A 16,765-nucleotide genomic window follows, 5' to 3' on the forward strand; every position below is an offset into this window, starting at 1 on the left:
AACCCGCTACACGCCACTAGAAAAGACGTGTTGTGCGTTAGCATGGGCAACACAACGGCTCAGGCAGTATATGATTAGGCATACTACTTGGTTGGTTTCCAAAATGGACCCAATTAAGTACGTGTTCGACAAACCGATAATCACTGGGAAGATTGCCCGATGGCAAGTGCAATTATCAGAATTTGACATCATACATGTCACACAAAAGGCCATCAAGGGTAGTACCCTAGCTGATTACCTAGCACACGGGCCGACCAATGACTATCAATCCCTTCAGGATGATTTCCCCGATGAGGATATAATGCATTTACAACATGAAGATCCTAAGGATGATACGTGGACCATGTATTTCGATGGAGCCTCCAACATGCTTGGACAGGGGATTGGAACAGTATTAATCTCCCCACAAGGAAAGCATATCCCCTTAACGGCAAGACTCAACTTTGACTGTACAAATAACATGGCCGAATACGAGGCTTGCGCGTTAGGAATCCAAGCAGCAATCAACAATGGTATCCTAAAGCTCAAAGTATTTGGAGATTCAGCTTTAGTCATTCACCAACTGCGAGGTGAATGGGAAGTCCGAAATCCTAAGCTGATACCATATGTTGAGCATATCAAAGACCTGATACAATTCTTTCAAAATGTCGTCTTTGAATATATCCCAAGGGAGGAAAATCAGTTCGCTGACGCCCTTGCCACACTATCATCGATGTTCGCCTTGGATAAGGAGCATGAAATGCCCATCATCAATATCCGGCAGCACGATAAGCAAGCGTTCTGCCTACTGATAGATGAAGCTGTTGACGATCATCCATGGTTCCATGACATCAAACAATATCTGTCAAAAGGGGAATATCCTGATATGGCCAGCGATAATGATAAAAAGCATATCCGAAGAAGGGCCATGGGATTTCTGTTGATTGGAGAAACCCTCTACAAAAAGAATTATGACTCGGTCTTGTTGAGGTGCATAGACCAAGTCGAAGCTCAAAATGTAATCAAAGAAATACATGAGGGGGTTTTCGGTACCCATATTCCCGGGCCTGCAATGGCTAAGAAAATCCTCAGAGCAGGATATTATTGGTCGACCATTGAAAGGGATTGTTACCAATACGTCCGGAAATGCCACAAGTGTCAAGCATACGCCGACAACATTCATGTCCCACCAACGCCACTCAATGTGTTGGCTTCACCATGGCCATTTGCAATATGGGGCATGGATGTTATTGGACCCATCGAGCCAAAGGCATCCAATGGACATAGGTTCATCCTTGTGGCCATTGACTATTTCACCAAATGGGTAGAAGCGGCATCGTATGCTCATGTGACCCGAAAGGTGGTAACATCCTTCATCAGAAAGAATATCATATGCAGATACGGTATTCCCGACAAAATCATCACTGATAATGGATCCAATTTGAACAATAAGATGGTGGAAGAACTGTGCAAAGAGTTCAAAATTCAGCACCATAACTCTTCCCCATATCGACCAAAGATGAATGGGGCGGTCGAGGCAGCCAATAAGAATATCAAGAAGATAGTACAAAAGATGGTTGTCTCATTCAAAGACTGGCATGAGATGCTACCCTTCGCTCTCCATGGTTATAGGACTTCAGTACGTACATCCACAGGAGCTACTCCATTCTCCCTTGTTTATGGAATGGAGGCAGTTCTGCCGGTTGAAGTCGAGATACCGTCTCTGAGAGTAATCATGGAAGCAAAACTTTTCGAGGCAGAATGGGTTCAAAGTCGACACGACCAATTGAACCTTATCGAAGAAAAACGACTGAACGCCATATGCCATGGTCAAGCCTACCAAAGGAAGATCAAAAAGGCTTTTGACAAGAAAGTCCATCCTCGAATCTACCATGAGGGAGAGCTGGTGATGAAGAAATTGCTACCAGCTCAAAAGGACAAAATCGGAAAGTGGGCCCCAAATTACGAAGGACCATACGTGGTGAAGCGAGCCTTCTCCGGAGGAGCATTGATTCTCACAGACATGGACGGAGAAGAACTTCGATACCCAGTCAACGCTGACGTGGTAAAGAAGTATTATGCTTGAAGACGTTGCTTGCATCAGCCCGCTAGGATGAAAACCCAAAAAGGGCATCCTAGGCAAAAGTTAGGGCAAAACAAAAAGCCCGCCAGTACAAGGGTACTAGGCAAAACAAAGGCAAAATTATCCCCGCTAGGACATGTCCTAGGCAAAAATTAGGGGCAAAAGAATAAGATGCAAAAAGTAAAGCAAGCAACGATCACTTGAACCGAAAACCGAAAGGCGGTCCAAGTGATAATCTTCTAGAAGCAAGCGTCTTGCAGTATCTACACTCCTGGCTCAGGCATCTCACCCGAAACAACTAGGGAAACGGGAAGAGCAGCAATCACAGATATAATTGTTTAAGCCAAAAATGTATAGCCCACCTCGGCCAGCCATTCTTCAGAAAATCCCTTTGTAAACCTTTCTGTAAAAACACTTGTGAATATCAATAAAAATATCCATTTGTTTCTTTTCTTTCTTGACCATGTGATTATGCCTCTGAATTGGTTTTTCATAAAATTGTACGAAATTCCATTAATAATCGGTCAATAAAAGAAAATTGGAGGGGTTCTTGTAAAATCCATAATCTCCTGCATAAAGGCTCACAAAAATACTCCCTCGCGTCAATGACAGAAAGTCCTCCAAGAAGAAAAGGATAGAGAGAGCCACTCACTTTTCTAAATAAATGAACAAAAATAAAAAAGTGTATTGCATTTGTGCATCACACACACATTAGTTGTACATTCAAAGACCTTATCATGAGGCAATTACATAAAATAGAAAAATAGAAAATTGCTTGTGTATGACAGCAGCAAGCAAAATACAAAGATTCAGAAAATCAACAGCATCATACAGAATAACTGAGCCTGGAGAGGCTTGCCGAAAGAATACTCACAGAATAACTGAGCCTGGAGAGGCTTGCCGAAAGAATACTCTCAGAATAACTGAGCCTGGAGAGGCTTGCCGAAAGAATACTCACAGAATAACTGAGCCTGGAGAGGCTTGCCGAAAGAATACTCTCAGAATAACTGAGCCTGGAGAGGCTTGCCGAAATAATACTCCTACAAAATAACTGAGCCTGGAGAGGCTTGCCGAAATAATACTCTCTCATAATAACTGAATTTAATTTCTTTGGCACTTTTAATTTCTGTACAGCAAAAGCCAAAAACATAAAAAAGGCAAAATACAGAAAAAGCCAAATCAGAAGAAAAGGCAAAATACAGAAAAAGCCGAAAATAAAAAAAGCAAGGATACAGAAAATCCAACAAACAGTTTGTACAGAATAACTGAGCCTGGAGAGGCTTACCAAAATACTCCTCATCCTCCACATCAAAGAATAAATGAGCCTGGAGAGGCTCGCAGAAATAATACTCCCCAGAGGGAACCTCAACTCATGCTCTTGGATTCAAAATCCCCAGCAAGAGCTATAAAGCAAGATCGTCAAAATCCCCAATGGAAGTACGATCTCCCAAGCAGAATATCCAAGTCAAAGGACTTAAACTTCCTCAGTGAAGATAGCTCTCCAACTCAAGTGTCGAGTGAGGCTAAGCCTGTAGAGGCTTCCTAAATAATACTCTGGGATACATAAGATCCCCCATTCCCCAATCGCCTACATAAGAGGCACTCCTTCAAACGGAAAAATCATAAAAAGATCAATAATCATTCCCCAAGTGGAATCTGACTCTCAGCCAATCATCAAACATCAAGATAATTCGCCTATTCAGAGGCACTCTTTCAAAAAAGAGAAAAAAATCGAAAAGATCAATAATCATTCCCCAAACGGAATCCGGCTCTCAGCCTATCATTGAACATCAAGATGATCTGCCTAACAGAAGAGGCCAATCACAACCAATGACAAAATCCCCTGGCGGATAACAGCCTACACAGAGGCAACAAAATCCAAAAATTAAAAAGAGTTACCCGAATAAGGATAACCGGGATACTCCACCTACGTCAAAAGGACATCAGCCAAACATAAGGCATTGCTCAACTCAGAGAGAAAGAGCATCTGTGTCTATACCCCAAGGAGTCAGAAATTCCCCAAGGGTACCAACAATGCAATGCAAGTTGGGGCACAGGAACCTGTGAATGACTGCACATCCCCTAGACGGATCCCTGCGTTATCCAGCCCTCAGTGGCACAAAAATAAAAAACAATCGTCGAAGCAGCATCGTGGACTGTGGAGACAAAATCAACATCCAGAATCCCCAGCGGATAACAGCCTACACAGAGGCAGCAAAAAATCAGAAAATCAAAAAGAGTTACCCGAACAAGGATAACCGGGATACTCCACCAACGTCGAAAGGACGTCAGCCAATCATAAGGCACCGCTCACATCAGAAAGAGCATCTTTGTGTCTATACCCCAAGGAGTCAGAAATTCCCCAAGGGTACCAACAATGCAATGCAAGTTGGGGCACAGGAACCTGTGAATGACTGCACATCCCCTAGACGGATCCCTGCGTTATCCAGCCCTCAGTGGCACAAAATCAAAAAACAACCGTCGAAGCAGCATCGTGGACTGTGGAGACAAAATCATCACAAATCCCTGAAAAGGAGATATTCACGCTACCCCGTCGTCACAAACACGGAGGTATGCAGCTTCCGGCTCGAGCAATGAGCGAAGCTATCTCTGGAAAGAGGGTACTCACCGCCTACCGTTGTCACAAAGGTACTTAGCTTCCGGCTCGAACAAAGAGTGAAGCTAAGCCCGGAGAGGCGGTACTTACAGCTTCCAGCTTGGGCAACAAGCAAAGCAAGGCCTGGAGAGGCGAAACTCACACTGCTCACCGTCGTCGCGAAGGTGCTTAGTTTCCGGCTCGAACAAAGAGCGAGACTAAGCCTGGAGAGGCGAAACTCACACTACTACCGTTGTCACAAGGATACTTAGCTTCCGGCTCGAACAAAGGGTGAAGCTAAGCCTGGAGAGGCGGTACTCACAGCTTCCAGCTTGGGCAGCAAGCAAAGCAAAACCTGGAGAGGCTACTCGACAATTTTCCACCGGAAGACGCTACAAGTCAGAAGGTCGGCGCATCACCCGGACAATTGAGTCAACTCCTTTACTTGTCAGCCGGTACACCAAAAGGCCGTCCGACTAAGTAAAGGGGGGGCAGCTGTAGACCCCTAAAATTGTCAGGGTCGGAAATAAAGCTTGAAGACTCTCGAAGACTGAAGGAAGATCAGCCAGAAGGACTCCTGGAAGGCCCTAGGAGGGTTCTCTGTAGGTCTAGAGGTCTTAGAATAGCTCAAAATAAGGAAGTGGAGGGAATGAAGCCCAATACGGCCGTACTGAACTTAATACGGCCGTATTGAAGCTTCAATACGGCCGCAGTGAACTCAATACGGCGTATTGAAGTTTCTGAAACTTCAATACGGCCGTACTGAAACCAATACGGCCGTATTGAAGCTTCAATACAGCCGCAGTGAACTCAATACGGGCGCATTGAAATTTCTGAATTTCAATACGGCCATATTGAACTCAATACGACCGTATTGAAGTTCAAAAATTTCAATACGGCCGTATTGCTCCTGTAGGCCGTATTGCGCCTATTCCCTATAAATATGACGTCAATTGGACGTCATTCCACACTTTTTCAGAGAGTTTTAACCCTCTCCTTGAGTATTCTGGGGTTTTTGAGCAGTGTTCTGCCCTAGAAATCACTCGGAGAGTTGATCCGACAAAGTTCTTGAGCCCCGAGCCATTTTGCTTGAGGATCGAACCTAGTCGAAGGGAAATCCTCCGGATTTCCATAGTTAAAAGTTTTTAGGAAGGAGCGAGCGAGCTTGTAGAGCGAGGGAACGCCAAAAAGCTTCCCAGTTTCACTCAATATATAAAAGCACGCTTCAAGAGGTTTCTTCTTAAATCCTTCCTTTTACTGCTTTCTGTGTGCATATTTAAACTGTCATCATGTAGATAGTTAATAATTGCTTAGAATAAATAGGGGTAATTTAGTAATTTTACGCTATCATTTTAGAAAATAATCTGTCATAGGGAACCCGAAAGGGGCGCTGTGGGGTGCTAACACCTTCCCCACGCGTAACCGACTCCCTTACCCAACTCTGGTTGTAATGGCCAAAGTTGATTTGTAAAAATCAATTGCCTTATCCCTTTTTCCAATGTTTTGAGTAAAACATTGGTGGCGACTCCACGAACCCCTCCTTTTTGCGAAAACCACTAATCCATGGAGGGTCCCGCTTGGGATTAACATGGATTGGTGAATCATTTAATAAAATTGCTCGTTTGACAAGGTCTCAGTTTGAGAATACATCATTCTAGCAATCCATATTTTTAAACAAATAAACGAGTCCAACCATCCTTCGCGAATGCCGAAAGCCCGTTTCGGGCCGGTGGCGACAAGCACGGCCCTGGGTTAGGGGTAACGTGACCTTGGCACAGTGTTATATCAGGGATGAGCACGACCTTGGATTGTTACGTGGGTATCATGACCTTGAATAACATGTCGGGGGTGAGCACGACCTTGGGGCTAGATATGCTACAGGGGAATTGTGACCTTGGCACAGTGTTATATCAGGGGTGAGCACGGCCTTTGATTGTTAAATGGGTAGCATGACCTTGGCATAGTGTGAAGTGCAAGATTTGTGATGATTGGTGTGATTAAGAATTATGACGTGATGACGATGCATGATTGATTGAAATACGATATGTTGAAATATTTATGAATATTAAGTTATAATGAGATAATATGGTGTGTTTTCTTATGTGCTATATATAGATGTTTTCTTTTCTCACCGTACGATTTGTGGATGTTTTAGGTGAGGAAGATCCGGCTATGAGTGACATCTATAATGCTAACGGTTAAATTGTGGGTATGCTCTGATATTGTGACATTGGGGCAGAGGATTTATAGGACATGAATTTTTATATGGATTTGGAGTTGTACATATTACTTTAAAAACAATTTGTAAACTCTTACGTTTTATTATTTCAATGTTCATTTTCAATCATTTTGGATATTGAAGAACATTTGTGAAGGTTTTTATGTGAACCCTTTTACCAGTGTTGAAAAATTTATTTCCTTAATTTACTTACATTATTACGCTATTTGTGTTGGGGTAGTAAGGGTATCACAAATTCCCTCATGTAACTTTGCAAACAAATAATCTCTTTTTCTCCCGTACCTGGATAAACAGTAGCTAAAACTAAAACAGAGATCTCCTTGGTCTCCTCCTCTGAGTGTCTCTCGGTCTTCAAAAAGTGTAGAAGGAAAAACAGAGAACAAAGAAGAAAAGAAGAGAGAAGTGAAAAGTGTGATTTTGGGGTGCCAGAGTGCTCTATTTATAAGATCAGATGTCTCTGGAACGGCCCGTTCCAAATCCGGAACGACCCGTTCCAAATCCGGAACGACCCGTTCCAAATCCGAAACGGCCCGTTCTGGACCCTTAAATCACGAGTAAAAATCACATCCAGAACGGCCCGTTCTGGGGTGCATTTAATACTTACAACGGTCACATTTTGGAACGACCCGTTCTCAATTAGATGAAAAGGCCATTTTTAAACCGGAACGTCTCGTTCCCAACTAAGAATCATATGCAAATTTAATGGTTTGGAACGGCCCGTTCCAAATCCAGAACGACCCATTCCGAGCTACCAAAAGTAGGTCTATTTAGTAATTTGGAACGGCCCGTTCTGGGCTACTAAATCACCTTAATTGGGCTCTTGGACTAGTGAAAATTGGGCTGTTACAATTCTCCCCCCCCTTTATGAAATTTCGTCCCCAAAATTTTTGCAAAGGTAGACTCCTCGCATCTTGCTTTCTAATTCCTATGCAACCTCATTACCTTATAGATGTACAACTCTATCAATTTCACCCAGGAATGTCTATTATCAACAAGGGTAAGACAAGTAAACTTGGCGAGTCTATCCACTATAACCCAAAGAGAATCAATCTCTTAAGCGTCTCAGGCAAACCTACAACTAAGGTTTATCCACTCACCATCTCACTTCCAAAATGGGACGTCTAAGTGCTACAAAAATTCCTAAAGACTTCTAGCATACTAAACACGAGTATACAAATTCCTCTACTCCTCTCTTTATCTTAGGCCACCATGTTTCCGCTGCACCACTCTAATACATCCTCCTAAGGTCCCGATACATCTCAGTAGCTCCTAAATGAATATTAAGAGTACTCTTATGTCCTTCCTCTAAAATCATCTTTCTTAATTCAAGGTTACTAAGCACCCAAGTTTGTTCTTGCACCTCAAAACAACGTTGATTTCTACTAAAAAATGGTTATCTATACTTCTACCAATCTTCTCCACTTGGTTCCCTAAGAAATGATCTAACTCCTAGGCTTCTCTAATCTCATCCATTAATTCACTAGTCACTTTTAACATAATCAATTCAATACTCCTAAGGATAATCTCACACACCAAGCATAAGTCTCTAAATTCTTCATTCAAATCCAACCCTTAAATCATCAAAAATGATATATCAGAGGTCATCATAATCAAGGCATCTGCCACAATATTGGTTTTACTTCTATGATCATCTCTAAAGATTAAGCATCTAAGTGTAAGTTCACTAGGTATACATATCAGATCTCTAATTTCACCACTCCATCTACACGCAAGTCAAACTTTTATCCATCACCTTATCCTATAGCCTCATATCTTGTCACCAAAATGAATTAACTAATTATGCGTCTCCAATTTCCTTCAACAATCCATTTGTTACTCAAGTCATACTTAGTCTCACACTACTAAGGATAACCTTATAAGCCAAACTTAAATCTCTAATTTGAGCCAAAAAGATTCATCTCTCTAATCATAAGGGAGGATAGATGTAGAGGTTTCCTACTCAAAACATTAGTCACCATAATGGCTTTACTCAGATAACAACTAAGTTTGAAATATTAGTCGTCCAGAAATTTAAACTATCTTTTTTGTCTCATAATTTAACTCCTTCAGTCAACAGATAATTAAGGCTCTACTGATCAATAAATACCTCAAGCTTAGAATCATATAGGTAGTGTCTCTAAATATTACAACCGCTAACTTAAAATCATAGGTAAGGTAATTCCTCTAATGAGTTTTCAATTGCCTAGAATCACAAGCTACTACCTTTCCTTCTTGCATCAACACTCCACCCAAACCTATCTTAGAAACATCAACCTATACCACAAAAGGCTTACTAAGATCGACCAATGCTCACACTAGTGCACTAGTCGATCTTTCCTTAAGAATTTGGGAACTACTCTCACACTTACTATCTCACACAAAAACAACACTCTTCTTAGTCAATCTGTTCAAAGGTAATGCTATCTTAGAAAGTTACTCAATAAATATCCAACAACAATGAGCTAATCTAAGAAAACTCTTAACCTCACTAACTGACTTTTGGTATCTCCCACTTAAGCACAACTTCTACCTTAGGTAGATCTACATTATGTTGAGCTTAGGGGAGCCTGAACTTGATGAGATCACCTTTGAAGCTTAAAGAGTTTTGATGATCACAAATGTGTGTCAAGGACAACAACAAACAACAACTTAGAAGGCAAAAACAAAGTCAAAGAAAGTGCTATGTAATAGGAATTAGTGTATAAATTGTTTTGAATGAGTTTATTTGTTGTGAGTGCTGTGTGCATGAGCTAAATCTATATCTAAACTAATTTGAGAGTGTATGATGATGAGTTAAAGGGACTAAAAAGTTATTTTGAGACATAAAATGAAGTTTTGAAAACTAACTCAAAATAATCGATTATCATTAAATATAATCGATTATTCCAGCAACAGGCAAAATGGGATGCCTTGCTGCAATAATCGATTATCCCAGAAATAACTCTATGGAATAATCGATTATCCAGCAAAATAATCGATTATATTGTTCTTGGTTGGTTTCTAGAAAACCTAAAGAAAAAAATAATCGATTATTCTTTAAAATAATCGATTATCTGGTTCTGAAACTTTTATAAATAGTTTGAACATTTTGAAACTTCAGAACAGAGTTAGAACTGAGAATCAAATTTAGAAAAGCGTTTTTGTAGAGTCTTTGTGACAATCTTGGAGAGTTTTCTTTGTGAATCCAAGAAGAAAAATGTTTGTGAAAAACATTGAAAAAAGATCATCATCATCATCACATTCTTGAAAGGGGAAGATTAAGATTTGCTTCTAAATTCCAGGTGAATTCGTTCCTTAATTCTTTGTGAATACTTGTAAATCTTGAGAGGGTTTCTCAAGTGGTAAGGAATTCTTGTAGTGGGTTTCTACAAGGGGTGCTTTCTTGAGGTCAAGAAAGTGGTTATCTTGAATGTAGAAGTATATGCATGTGTGGTGTGCTTGTAAACCTTCTTCATTAAGATAGTGGAACAAATCTTGATCAGGTTCTGATTGAGGACTGGATGTAGGTCACATGTGGAGTGGCTGAACCAGGATAAAAGACTTGTGCAATCTTTCTTACCCTTATCTTTTACTTTGTGTAATATCTTGATTGTACATTAAAGAAGATGATTCTTGATTAGCATGTGTGCATGAGTAATGTTGGTTTAAACTGAATAAAAGCATTACATATTAGTGTTAACTTTGAACCTCATTATTTTGTAATCAAGAAAGCATATAGAATTCATTCTTCTATAACAAGTCTTTAAAGAAGCTTCATTGAAGATTCAGTCTTAGAAAAGTTTAAGTGAAATAAAGATCCTAAATACTCTGAAATTTTTAAAGTGTCATAGAATCCAATTCACCCCCCTCTTGGATTGTGCCATTCTTTTCTAACACGTTATACCTCTGCTAGAAATTACAGAACTTAGAAAACTCGTCTTATACAATCAAAAATCATACTTAGATAATTTAGCCTAAAACTGTCTAGGATAAATCCTCACTCTCAACTTTAATTTGATGATATCAGACCTAAAAGTCAACCTTACTAAACACCCGCTAATTGATCCATAAGGTCATCTATCCTCATATCAACATACATGCATATCAAATCATATTAGAATACCCACTTCAAACAATCGATATATATCATTCCTAAGCATGTACGAATCAATCACCATTTACTCCATATAGCATGTACATGAACCAACTTTACCACATAACATCATACAACCTTAAACAACCTCTCAATCCACATGACATCTCAGAATCATACTTAGATAATTTAGCCTAAAACTGTCTAGGATAAATCCTCACTCTCAACTCTAATTTGATGATATCAGACCTAAAAGTCAACCTTACTAAACACCCGCTAATTGATCCATAAGGTCATCTATCCTCATATCAACATACATGCATATCAAATCATATTAGAATACCCACTTCAAACAATCGATATATATCATTCCTAAGCATGTACGAATCAATCACCATTTACTCCATATAGCATGTACATGAACCAACTTTACCACATAACATCATACAACCTTAAACAACCTCTTAATCCACATGACATCTCAGAATCATGACAAAAATCAATTTTTATTCTTGCATTCCCTAACGATTCAAAAATATCATGACACCATACATATCCCTTCAACAACGATCAAAGAAAATGATACCTAGAGAGTTCTACTCATCCAAATGATCTCAAACCTATCTGAAAAGAAATCTAAGAGAATAAGCTACAACTCTTATGAAGACATAAGATTCTAAAAGATCATCTTCTTAGCTAAAAATTTCAAAAACCGCAGCAGATATATTTGGCGCTTACAGATAGACCTTTGATCACCAAAGTACCTATAACTGGAGTTCTAGACCTCCATTTTACCTGATTCCAGTTCCATTGGAAAGATAACGTCCAAGGATACAACTTTTGTGAAGACCATAAAATCTAAATCTGTCAATACGGTACTCATACTGGCACAACAAAACTGCAGCGAAAATATCCTCTACACCAAACAGCAATAGTGTATCAATATATCTAAGGCCACAAAAATACCTCAACCCTTCCAAACTCACACCTCAACTTCACATTCAAGCTTCCCACTACAATCCTAAACCAAAATAACTCACATATTTAGTACAACAGACTTAGAAAATAAAACTCACATTCTACCTAAACCATAAACGGTTAACATGCCAGCACCAACACTCAAGGGAATTACCAACATTTCAATCTCTCATCAAGGATACCAAAACTCCAATTCTCAGATACAACCTCCTTGGATTCAATTGCTACAACTATAGATTCCAGAAAATTCCATTAACCGTAAACTCTCGGCAAATCAATGTCTCACCCAAATCTAAGGTCCCAATAATTTCTAGTTGATTAACAAGGCTTCGTCCACTACTACTGGCACATATGCTCACAATACGAGCGATACCACTCAACCACTACTTCTTACATAAGTAAGAAGTATAAAAACATATAAGCAATCATGAATAGCATCAACTAAGCTATATCATGTCTTTCAGCCAAATTATGAGAAAACAATATACACTAGTGCAAAAAAGGGCTACTACGTCACCTAATTTACGTCGAAAACTAGAAAACCCGACGTTGTAAAAATGCGGTGGCAGTTTCGTAAATATAGAAAGACTAATTTACATCGAACAAAGGGTGGTCTAACGTAAATTAGCCAATCTATGTCGGAGCATTTCTGTAGCCGATGTAGATTGGCTAATTTACGTCGAACCCCCCATGTCCGACGTAAATTTCCCCCCTAAAATGCCAACGTTCCATTTCTCATTCCCGCGCGTCCCATTGTTTACGAAATCTATTACTTCTTCTCTTATTCTCTAAGTCTCCAAGTGCCTTTGTTTCCACATTGCACGTTTTTAAGTCTCTAAGAGTCTGCACATTACACGTTTGAGGTTAGTTTCTTGTCTACACAAATTTTTTATTTATTTTCTGTTATTTGTTCATCTGGAATGGGCCGTTCTGCAAGCAGTACGGGCCGTTCTGCTGAAATTTTTTGTTTTGTAAATTGTTGATTTGGAACGGCCCGTTCTGGTTTCAGTACGGGCCGTTCCAGATGCATTAAAGATGGACTTTTTTGTTTAATGGAATTAGCTTTATATGTTTTTTATTAGTTGTTTTGTTGCTATATTATTATTATCTTTTTTACTTTATTTGTTTATTCAGTTAATTCGTTGTTTTAATAATGAGAGTTTAATTTTTTCAGGATTATGGAGGATTCGGGGTCTGGCAGTGGAAGTGGAAGGAGGGAAGGTAGATCTGTCACCCGATTGTCTAGGTTGACAGTTGGACACATTGCCAAGGAGAGGACACCGGTTGAGGTGGATCCTCGTTCTGGCAAGGCGTCAGGCCCAAATGCTGCCAAGTTTAAGAGCTATTTGGGAGTCCTAGCTCGACGGCATGTTTCTATTATCATTCCATCATGGGATGATGTTCAGGAGGCTGACAAGAACCTCATGTGGCAGGATATTCAGGTATATATTTTCATATCCCTTCAATATTATATAACTTAAATACATTATTTATTATTTGTTGTTATTTTCATAACAAAATTTTGACATTCCCAACACTAAGGTCATGAGGAGGAAGATGTTATCTACCCTTGCCACCAGGTGGAGAGACTTCAAGACTTTCTTGACACGGGAGTATGTATTTGGAGAGCGGCAAAATGAGACTCCCTGTCTAAAGTACCAGATCACTGATGAGGAGTGGATGCAATTTCGTGCCACTCGATTGGACCTTTCTTGGTAGGTTAGTTATTGATAACTCTTACATTTACACAAATACTTAATCATTATTTTAATTAATCTCATTTTCTTTTTTGTATTATTGCAGGCCAAAAGAATAGCTTCCCAAGAACGACAGAGCAAGAATGATGCACCCTATCTATTGTCAAGAGGGGGATATGAATTAAAAAAAGAAAATGATGAAGGCTAGGGCAGAGGCAGCAGGGGTTGAGTCTGCTGACCGTGTGGAGTCACCTCCTCACCATGAGATGTGGATAGCAGCCCGGAAAAAATCAGATGGGCAAATAACTTCTGAGTCTACAAGGGTCGTTGTTGATAAAATAGTAAGTAAAAATATACAAACTAAGACTCTTCATTTCAACTCATTTAATTCATAAGTGTAGTTTAGGGTATACTTATTGTTAATATGTTGCAGGAGGGTTTAGTTGAGCAGACCACCCAGGGGTCATTTGTTTCCCATGGTCGGGATGATATCCTCACAACGGCCATAGGAAGGCCAGAGCACGCAGGCCGTGTGCGTGGTGTTGGTGGTTCTTGGAGCCACCGAGATTTCTTTGGTGCATGATCATCGAGGAGAACTATTGACTCTTGCAGTCAAGAGGCTATGCAGAGAATGGAGATGCAGTTTGAAGAGAAATTAAAGAACATTCAAGAAGAGTTTGAACAGAAATTTGAACTTTTGGCTCGTTCTCAGCAACAGACTGCAGTTGCTCATGATGGTGTTCAAGTCAGCACTAAAGGGAGTTGTGCTGCTCCAGATCCCTCAGCGGAACAGACTCACACTGATGTACCAAACTAGTGTGAGTTATATGTTGAGGATGACCCCCCACGGTTAGTGGCTATTGGCCGAGAACTTGAGGGTGGCTCAACCATCCATGGTGTCCCTCTACAGCCAGACTAGACATGGGTTGTGGTTGACCAAGTTCAAGATGTTGCTGCTCCAGTGCCTTTGCCCAATTCAAAGGTTCAACTAGTGGGGCAGGCAACCGGCACATTCTTAGCTTGGCCAAAACATTTGGTCATGCCGCTTTCAGCACGAGCAAAGGTAATTCTATTATTGCTCTTTTATATTTTTATAATTCTATTATTGTTTAACTAATTTTGATTATTTCTTTAGGATTTTATCAATCGTGGTAAGGAGGTCATGAGAGAACCTCATGTTGATCATGCTAATATCGCAGAAGCTAAGAATGATCCCATATCTAAGCTTCTAACCATATTACCACAATTAAAGAAGAATCCAATTCAATTGTAGTGGGACATTAGAGTTTTTGGAGTTGATAGCTCTGATGTTCCACTATACATATCCCCTCCTGATCTCCAGACATGATTCTAATTAATTGAAATAAAAACATATGTTAGCGAATATATATAATTACAGTTTTAAAACATAATGAAAAATTTTAGTTACCCTTGTAATTGACATTTAATTTCGTGGCTTGGTTTTCGATGTAGTGAACAAAACCACACCACGGTGTATTCCTTAGGAATGATTACCATTAACTACCAATGGGACCTACATTGTATGACAAACAAATTAGTTATAAAATTACCATGATTAAAAGACCAATTAAAAAACTAACCCTTCAATGTATGGAGCCATGTATATATCTCTTCCTGATTCACTCATCCATGTTTGCATATATTGTTGGATGTGGACCTGAGTGTTTCCTGATTTTTGGATGGATTGAGGCTCAATAAATCCATATACTTGTGCCTGTGCTTGCTCCACACTCAATTTGTCCATGTACCTAACATAAATAATTATTATAAGTTAAATGTAATTATTATTAACGGGGGGATTCTTATTTGTACAAATGGTACTTCGAACTTGGAACGAGTATGAAGAAATTAACGATACTTCTTTATCTTTTGAGTTGTTCTGCCGGATCGGTCGCTCAAGATCTTTGGTCTCTACCTGGACCTGATGAAAAAAATGGGATCACGTCTTATGGACTCGTTGAGAATAATTCTGATCTAGTTCATGGCCTATTAGAAGTAGAAGGCGCTCTGGTGGGATCCTCACGGACAGAAAAAGATTGCAGTCTCCATGTTAAATATATCTATCATACAGTTGTGGGCCATGTAAGTTATATTTTCTTTTATGAGTCTAAATTTATAATAATTACATTTAACTTATAATAATTATTTGTGTTAGGTACATGGAAAAATTGAGTGTGGAGCAAACACAAGCACAAGTATATGGATTTATTGAGCTTCAATCCATCCAAAAATCAGGAAACACTCAGGTCCACATCCAACAATATATGCAAACATGGATGAGTGAATCAGGAAGAGATATATACATGGCTCCATACATTGAAGGGTTAGTTTTTTAATTGGTCTTTTAATCATGGTAATTTTATAACTAATTTGTTTGTCATACAATGTAGGTCCCATTGGCAGTTAATGGTAATCATTCCTAAGGAATACACCGTGGTGTGGTTTTGTTCACTACATCGAAAACCAAGCCACGAAATTAAATGTCAATTACAAGGGTAACTAAAATTTTTCATTATGTTTTAAAACTGTAATTATATATATTCGCTAACATATGTTTTCATTTCAATTAATTAGAATCGTGTCTGGAGCTAATATTTTAAGTGGAAGAAGCAGATCATCAAAGACATTGCACTTCATATACCCTAAGGTTAGCAAATTAATTAATACAGGCAATAATATTTAAATTTATTGACTTTGGAAATAATAGTTATTTATTTCTCATTTTAGTGTAATAAGCAACAAGACTCGTTTGAATGTGGCTATTACATCATGTATTGGATGAGAGCCATAGTTTCTGCGGGTATTATTGATTCTTAGGTGCAGGTAATTCATATCAAAATTTATTTAAGTATATTTACCTTTACGATAATTAACATTGCATATTAATGACACTTAAATTAATGTTTCAGGTCTTTCAAGATCCATCTCCATTGCCCGAAGATGAGATCATCAAGATAAGAGAACAATGGGCAACTTTTTTTCTTCAAAGTATACAATAGTTAGATTTCTAAGTTTAGTTAGTTAGATATTATGTTTTTAGTTTGATAGGATTGACAAACATATGTTTTATAGCTTTCTTAGGATAATAGGATTTACATTG

Source organism: Cajanus cajan, chromosome 4, assembly GCF_000230855.2.
Source record: "Cajanus cajan strain Asha chromosome 4, NIPB_CcT2T_4, whole genome shotgun sequence".
Taxonomy (NCBI): Eukaryota; Viridiplantae; Streptophyta; class Magnoliopsida; order Fabales; family Fabaceae; genus Cajanus; species Cajanus cajan.